The sequence below is a fragment of the Pipistrellus hanaki genome (genome assembly GCF_964339955.1).
Source record: "Pipistrellus hanaki genome assembly, chromosome: 9".
Lineage (NCBI taxonomy): Eukaryota > Metazoa > Chordata > Mammalia > Chiroptera > Vespertilionidae > Pipistrellus > Pipistrellus hanaki.
Genome location: NC_140511.1, coordinates 55,127,435 through 55,136,205, shown reverse-complemented (window position 1 = coordinate 55,136,205; position 8,771 = coordinate 55,127,435). Strand labels below are relative to the sequence as shown.

Sequence of the window (8,771 nt, the reverse complement as noted above, 5' to 3'; positions counted from 1 at the left end):
TTCAGACTCTTGCTTTGTTCAGACAGGTTTGACTTTGAAAGCCAGCTTTGTCCCTCTCATTTGATTGGTTTTCCTGCCTTGTTTGCCCCCCTGAGCCCCTGCATTAAAACAATTAACATAATAATTTAGCTCCTTAGGTTGAAGTGAGACAGTGCCTGTTAAACAAACACAGAGTGCAAGGCCCCAGGACTGCCTCACCCAGGGCCTTCACCCCATGCCCATGGGAGCTTTGCCATCTCTGGGGTCCAGGACTGCTCTCACATTTGAAGAATCCTACCTATAGCAGAAGATGAAGTGCAGGAAAAGTCTAAATTTCTTTCATCACTGCACTTGATAGAAGCTAAATGAACGTTACATTTTTGACAAGTTTTTGTGGTCATTCTCCTACAATGTCCCTATAAATTAAATGAATTGAAGTTCAACAGGGCCCCTGTGAGCAGCTTTGATGATTTTGGCAGGCCTTAGACTGACTCCTTAGCATAATAAATGTTGTTTGAATAAGTGAACTAATTAATGAAAGTATGGTGATTTTCAAGTCAAGTCTCTGCTAAATCCCCATTGCCATATTTGAGTCACCCTTTTCAAGTGCATTGTTGTCACCATTTTCATCCTTTGCAAGCATGAGTATCCTTTCATGAGCTTCTTGGTTACTTATATTTCTTGAAGTATCTTTTTCAGTTTTGCCAATTTTTATTAAGTGTTGCTCTTTCTCATTATTTATTTGTAGGAGTTTTGATATATTCAGAACGGAGCTTTGGTTAGTTATGTATATTGTAAATATTAATTCAGTTGCTGGTTTGCTTATTCATTTTAATATATTTTATATTTTAGAGCTCTTTTAAAGAAAAATAGTACAAAGATTTCTATACTTCTGGCTCTTCATTTCTAATTCCCCACACAGTTTATCTTATTACTAACATCTTTATCTTATTACTAACATCTTTAGTTACTAACATCTTTCATTAGTAATTATCTTATTACTAACATCTTTCCATTAATGTGGCACATTCATTGAAATTGATGCACCCATATGGATACATTGTTTTTAGTTTTATTGTTGAAAGTATTATAAATGTTCCCTTTTTGCCCTATTTGACCTCATGTGTCCATGTCTCTCCCCCCCCCCCCCCTCCACCCCACCTGCCCACTCCCCTAGGCCTTCACCATGAATTAGGCATACAAAGTCTTTGGTTGATTATCTCCTACCTACCCACCTTCCCCCTGCCTTTCCTCAGAGATTCTGCACACTGTTCCATGCTTCCATGTCTCTGTACCCACTCTGTCATCAGTTTATTTTATTACTTAGATTCCACATTTTAAGTATAATCATATGATACATGTCTTTCTCTGACTTATTTTACCCAAAGTGATACTCTACAGGTCCTTCCATGCTGTCTCAAAGGATAAGAGATTCTTCTATTTTACTTCTGCATAGTATACCATGGTATAAATGTAGCACAGCTTTTTCATCCACTCATCTACTCATGGACACTCAGGCTATTTCCAGATGTTAGCTATTATAAATTGTGCTGCTATGATCATAGGGATGCATACCTCCTTTCTGATTGGTATTTTGACTTTCTTAGGATATATTCCTAAAAGTGGGATCACTTAGTCAAATGGCAATTCCATATTTAATTTTTTGAGAAAACTCCATACTGATTTTTATAATGGCTGCACCAGTCTACATTTACACCAGCAGTGTACAAACATGCTCATAGAAGAGCAAGGTAATGTGTAAAACCTGAAGTTATTAACAGTAATTCAGGATTCAAAACAATGTCTATGAAGCAGAAAAGATCTGGGTCTCTCCACAGTCTTGCCAGCACTTGTTATTTGATGCTGACTATTCTGACAGATATGAGGCAAAACATCATTGTTATTTTAATTTGCATCTCTCTGATGATCAGTAACTTTGAGCATTTTTTCATATGTCTTTTCGCCATCTGTATGTCCACTTTGGAGAAGTGTCTATTTAGGTCATTTGCCCATTTTTTTCCACTGGATTGTTTGTCTTCCTTTTGCTAAGTTGTATGAGTTCTTTACATGTTTTAGATCCTCAGCTTCTCCTAATCTTCTGAGTATTCCCTCCAATGTGTTCTCTTTTGTGCTATGTCATTTTTTAATTTCTGACTGTGTTTTTTTTTTATAGTTACTATATGTTTTCTCATGCTGTTGAACATCTTTACCATCATTTTTCCAAACTGTATATCAGATATATTTCTTATCTCCTTTTCACTTATCTCTTCTTCTGGAGAATTCTATTGTTCTTTCATTTGGGAGATAGTTTTTTGTTTCCCAATTTTGGCTGCCTATTTGGTGTTTTTTGTTTGTTTGTTTGTTTGTTTGTTTGTTTTGTTTCGTTTTTTTGCACAGTAAAACTTTATTTCCAAACATTGTAAACAATACCATACAGGCATCAATACAGGAGAGTGTTCTTAAAGCTTCACAATTTCACTTAAGGTCAAAAATGAGTATGTGACCTTGGCAGGTCATACACTGGCCCAGTGGCTCAGTTCCTTGGAATGTCTTGTCATACCAGAAAAAAGTGGGCTGGGAGCACAGGGAAAAGGGACGAGCTTGTGGGGTTCATGGTAGTTACTGGGTGCTGTTGCTGGAAGCCTGCCCACACTAATTGGAACTTCCCACCTGCACCCAAGGATGGAGCACCGAGGTTTTCCCATCAGCTTTCCCAGGTGTAAGGTCAAAGAGGAGAGGAGGGTGAGTCCTTTCAAGCTTTCAACATTCAAACATCAAGACTGGAATCAGGATCTTGATTCCTTTCAATAAAGTATTCCTTTCAATAAAGAGGGAAGAAAATAAGCACATACAAAATTTCTCCCAAATTGTTCATCACTAGACTCTGATGATACTGATTGTAAGAGATTCTGAAGAAGGTGCAATGGAGAAATAAGGCATGAGTTTCTCTGTGAAAGTATCACTTAATCCAGTCAAGAATGACCTGTTATTCAAATTATAATATGAAACTTCTCCCAACTCATAGTCCAGAAAAATGCCAAAGTGATATTGTCCTGTACAGACAAGGCAGAATATTTGATTCTTCTGCTAGTATTCCCAGCATGCATTGCTTGGGGATAATTATATGAGAGTATCTCTGGGGATACATTCTTTACAGAAACCTAATAAACATTCACCTGTGCCTCTTGTTTTTACCACCCAAAAATGCCTGCCAGCATCAAATCCCTCAGAACTTAGGACAGCTGGGTAAGAAGTAAATGCGTGGTGATTAGGAAGACCATCTGATTTCCTATAGGTCACACTTTTTCTATCTTTTGAGATATTGAGACTTGGATGGGCTATTCGAGGATTCAGTGTCAAATCTACCTGAAACGTGTGGATGATTTTATGCAGGCCCAAATAATTTGGGGGGAGATTGTAAGACTCTTTCTTTAATTCACATGAAAACACTGCTGGGGTCTCTAGGTTTTCATACCTGTTGTGAATCCTTTCAATATCCGTAAGTCCAGGTCTGTCTGCAAACAGTTGTCTTCTATTTCACTTAACAGATTGCTTAGCCTAAACATATGGTATGAAATTTGCCTCCCATATTCAATTAATTTTTCTTCAGCATCCTTCTCTTCTATAGGTAGATTGTTATCAATTTTGTGTCACTCTATTTCCCAGAAACACTTAAGTTCTTTACACTCCAAGTCCAATTCCTCCCTCCATTTTTTCATCTTTCTCTTCACTTACCAAGTATTTGCAACTTGGTTTTTATACTCACTTTTGGCGTTTTTAAGGTTATTAGTGAAGACACCAATGTGCCCTTTGAGCATGTTCCTGTGAATAGCGGCAGCTTCTTCAATGGAGATCATGGGCCCATCCTGGTGGTCGGCTGAGACCTTGCACTGGGCACACAGAAGCTCCATGTTTTTCCTCACAGAACAGGGTCAGAGCCTCATTGTGCTTCCCACACAGGGGTATTTATTCCTGCAGTTTCCTCTGGCTCCCTGAGGTGGAGATCTGCTGGACAATCTCCATCATGTCACATAATTGGGGGTTCCTCTTCAAGCTCCTGTCAGGGCTTGGCTGCCTATTTGTATTTGTGACTATGTATTAGGTAAATCTGCTATGCCTCCCAATCACAAGTGCAGGACAGTGCCAAACCCTATTTCTGACTAATTCGATCAGGCAAAGACTCAAAATCTCCAGAGACCAGCATCTGCCTCTATAGACACTGATTGGATTAGTCTTGAGTAGTTCTTAGGCAATTGCCATAGAGTGGTGAGTGGTTTTCCTTCAGTGCTTCTACCTGGAGGCAAATTGTTATCCTCAGACTCTTAGTAGGCCTCAGAAACTCCACACCATTGGTGAGGTGTTTTCCAGTAGGGTGGGTCAACTGTCTTCCCCACCAGACAATAACTACCTGGATAACAAAGGTCTGCCTGAGAGAGATGACCTCTACAGTGTGAGGGAATGACTCTGCACAAAAAACCAGGGCTCCTGCATTCCAAGCTCTAAACCCAAAACTCCTAACCCTGGACTCTGCTCACACAACTCCAATACAGTCTGCCCTCTCTCTGCCAGGAAACAAGGTGAATGGCTGCACACAAAATTTTGTGCATTGTCCCCTTAAGAGGGTGCCTGCATTTCTAGTCATCTCTCCATGGCAGACAACAACCCTGCTGCTTTACTACTACAGAGTCATATGTTACATGAGCACCATTCACAGTTCTGGTCCTCTCTTTGGGGGCCCATTTTGGGAAGGAGTTCTCAGTAGTTACACCCCACAGCCAAGATATTTTTTCAGAAATTCAGCTTCTGTCTGTGGGTGTCTGACCTGCCCTTTCCTAACTCTTCCCTTTCTACCAGTCTCTCCAGTGGTTCTTAACATTTCTAATGCTGTGACGCTTTAATACAGTTCCTCATGTTGTGGTGACCCCCAACTATAAAATTATTTTCATTGCTACTTCATAACTGCAATTTTGCTAGTTATGATATGAAATGTAAATATATGTGTTTCCAATGGTCTTAGGCAACCCTGTCATGACCCACAAGTTGAGAACCACTGCTGTAGAGCCTAAGACCTTCAGAAAACACAGAAATTGACATTACAATTCATAACAGTAGCAAAATTACAATTATGACGTAGCAATGAAATAATTTTATGGCTGGGAGTCACCACAACATGAGGAATTATATTAAAAGCTCATGGCATTAGGAAGGTTGAGAATCACTGCTCTATGCAGTTTCCATTTTCCATCCTTGGTTATCAAGGGTCCCTCCATCTAGTCCTCATTTGACTATTCAAGGTATTGTTGTTTTTTTTATTTTAGTTGTAATAACAGTTTGGCCCTGAGAGTGTGTCAGTGAAGCTTCCGCTTACTTCCATTTCCCCCCCACTATTCCTATCTTACAAAATGGTAATATACAAATTAACCATCACTCCATCACAAAGATGGTGGCGTCCTTAGCCACAAGATGGTGGCACTCACACCTCTCAGGACCACCTGAGTCCCCAGTCTTTTCAGCCCAAACTGATTACTATAGCAAGTGGACCGAGAAAGCTTTTAGCAAGTGTGAGAAGCAAGTGTGAGAAGCAAGCCTTGGCAGGATCTAGGGAGAGCCGACAGGCTCAGGGCTGCTGCCACCTAGGGTGGCCCTCAGAGTTCAGATCTGAAACCACAGGGTGCTGGGGTTCTTTTCCCAGCCTTACAAAGGATTCAGCATTCTGGAGAAAAGGGCTGTGCATAGATGAATAAAGAGTCTGGAGACAAAAGATAATTTTGAAAGGCATTGGGAGTCAGAGGATCTCCAGCTAAAAGGAACTGAAGACTCTCCTTCACTCAGGGCCCTGCTTTTATTAGCACGATTTATCCTAAGGCAAGGTGGAGATAATACACTTCAAAGGGTAAGATATCAAAGGATATTGTCAGATTAGGGAATAGCCTACAGCCGTTCAGGTGTTTGGCCAACAGGAGGCAATAAAAATGTCCCGAATTGTCTGGGAGCAGACAATTATCCTATTCAGGTTTGGGGGAAGTGCCATTTAGCCATTTCCAACAGGTAAACTACATATGTGGCTCATCCTTGTTGAACCCCCCCAAATCCCATTAACCTTTTGACAGAACTCTTGTAATTATTACATGCTGGAATTGGTTCCTGGCAATAGGGACCTGCTCTAGTGTGGGCTATGGAGGAAGCACCGCTGCTGCCCACCCAGCAGCAGATACCTGGTTAAGGAAGTGGGTCCAAGTCACAGCCACAAGGCCTGGCGGGGCTGTCTCACCCCCGACGATTGTGGCTGAGCTCTGGCGGGGTGGCAAGCACCTTCAGGATCATCGTCTGCCCCCGGACTGCCTGTGTACACCGGTGGAGCGGACACGGGTTGAACATTTTAAAGAAAATGAAACACCTGCACCCTTGTCCCTGGCAAGGAGAGGGCAGCGGGATCGGGAGTGCAGCCTCGGGACCCCATTAGGAGGCTTCGCAGCTCTGGAGGGGCTGGGAGCAACCTGCAGGTGTGTTAAGAGGAAGAGGTGTTGAGCCACCAGGACTCCCAGGGATGGCTGCTGGAGGCATGCAAAGGTGCAGACAAGGCAGCTCTCGCTGGCACTGAGCTCGAAAAGTGCATTCATAGCCTGATGGACAAAATTGCCATTCTGAAGGAGGTGCACGAAGAGATCACTGAGCTGCAGGCGCAGATTCAGTATCCTCAGATCTCTGTGGACATGGACATGTTCTCCAAGCCCAATCTCTCTGCTGGGCTCAAGGACATCTACTCCCAGTATGAGAAGCTGGCTACCAAGATCATGCAGAATGCTGAAGAATGGTTCAAGAGCTGCTTCACCATGCTCACCAAGAGCGCTGCCAAGAACACCGAAGATGTGCTCGCCGCTGAAGATGAGCTGTCCTAGAGCCACTGCCTGCTCAGGGCCAAGATCCTAAAGATCAAAGCATGCCAGGGCATGAACGAAGCACTGGAACAGCAGCTGCAAGAGCTGGAGGATAAGCAGAATGCCATTAGTGCTATGCAGGACACAATCAACAAATTAGAAAATGAGTTGAAAACTACAAAGCGTGAAATGGCATGATATTTAAAAAAATAATAATAAAATAACAGGACCTCCTCAATGGGAAGATGGCTTTGGACATTGGCATTGCAGCTTAGAGGAAGCTCTTGGGAGGTGAAGAGATCTGGCTCAGTTTCACCAGCATGGGAAGCAGAGCCAGCAGCTACTCCCAGAGTTCTCAGGTCTTTGGCCAACCCTACTACAGTGGTTTACAGACCAGCTTCTACTTGATGTCTGCTTGCTCCTTTTCTTTTAATATACAAGCCATGTCCAGGAGGAGCAGATGGAGGTGGAGGAGACCATTGGGGCGTCAAAAGCCCAGGAAGCTAAGGATGAACCCCCTTCTGAAGGAGAAGCTGAAGAGGAGGAGGAGGAGAAGGAAGAGGCTGATGAAGAAGAAGAAGGTACCAGTACCAAGGAAGAATTTGAGGATGCAAAGGAAGAAGAAAGAGGTGAAGGTCAAGGAGAAGATGCCCAAGAAGCTGAGGACAAGAAGAAAGATGAAGATGCTGGGGAGGAGCAAACAATCAAGAATAAAGACTGAGCCCCCTTTTCTTAATTATTTCAGGGGGAAAAAATCTCCCGAAACCAGGTCAACCCTGTCACCAACCAAGCAGTTGAGTTCCTGATACTATATGAATTAAAAAGTCAATATATGTAACTTTCTGAGGTGACTCAGGTTGGACATTAAATGTTGTGCTATGACTTTTCTCCTTATGCAGCGTATCTGTTTGCTTGCAGAGTGTCTTTCTGGCCTGCTACCAGGCTGTGCATGGTCCAGTAGAACTCATTCTATTTATGAGTTCAGGATCTATGGCAATGTGAGTAATTCAGACGTTTACAATAAAAACACATGAATACTTTAATGTTAATGTTAAACTTCATGGGAAAAATAGTCCTTTGAATCTTTGGTGGTTAGAAATTAAAGGCCTTAAATCATGTGCAATAAACAGTAAATAAAATTACACTGATTGACAAAAAAAAAAAAAAAAAAAAAAAAAAAAAAAAAAAAAAAAAAAAAAAAAAAATCAGAGGCCAGAAAACATTCAAAAAACTGGGGAACCATTCCCAAATCAGGAAGGGAAATCACAGGGTGTATATTATTGCTACAAATACAGTATTTCCTACTACTTACAACATATACAATGTAGTGTATTAGATGCCTTCCTTTCGCATGAAGTACATATTCTTCTAGAGTAATACTGATAGATATTTATAATTATGAAGGTATGTCATATCCTATCTATACTAATAGCATATACTAATATGCTAATTAGACCACGAGACCTTCCAGACATCATACCAGACAAAGCCATGGTGGGAGGACCAAGACAAGAGGTTAGGTGGGATCAGGCCAGAAGGGGAAGACAGTTGGGGGTAATCAGGCTGGCAGGGGGTACAGTTGGGGGTGAGCAGGTTGGCAGAGGGGACCAGCTGGGGGTGAGCAGGCCAAGGGGGAGACATGTGGGAGTGAGCAGGCCAGTGACGGAGGGGAGGGGAAGGGGTGGGGAGGCAGTTGGGAATGATCAGTCCAGCAGGCATGTGCAGTTGGGGGCGAGAAGGCTGGCATGTAGAGTGGTTAGGGGTGATCAAGCAGGCAGTCCTGGATTGTGAGGGGGTTCAGGCCTAAACCAGCAATCAGACATTCCCTGAGGTGTCCCAGATTGGAGAGGGTGCAGGCTGGGCTGAGGGACACCCCTCACCATGCACAAATTTCATGCACTATGCAACTAAAAT

General features: G+C 42.4%; 1 pseudogene across 1 annotated transcript; it reads right to left on the bottom strand.

The window, feature by feature from the left end:
- Positions 1 to 2,856: 2,856 nt before the first annotated feature.
- LOC311627554 (tripartite motif-containing protein 60-like) lies at positions 2,857 to 6,303 on the bottom strand (annotated as a pseudogene). Its single transcript has 2 exons — positions 6,251 to 6,303; positions 2,857 to 4,054 (listed from the first exon to the last, which is right to left on the bottom strand). The product of its transcript is annotated as a tripartite motif-containing protein 60-like (transcript).
- Positions 6,304 to 8,771: the final 2,468 nt, after the last annotated feature.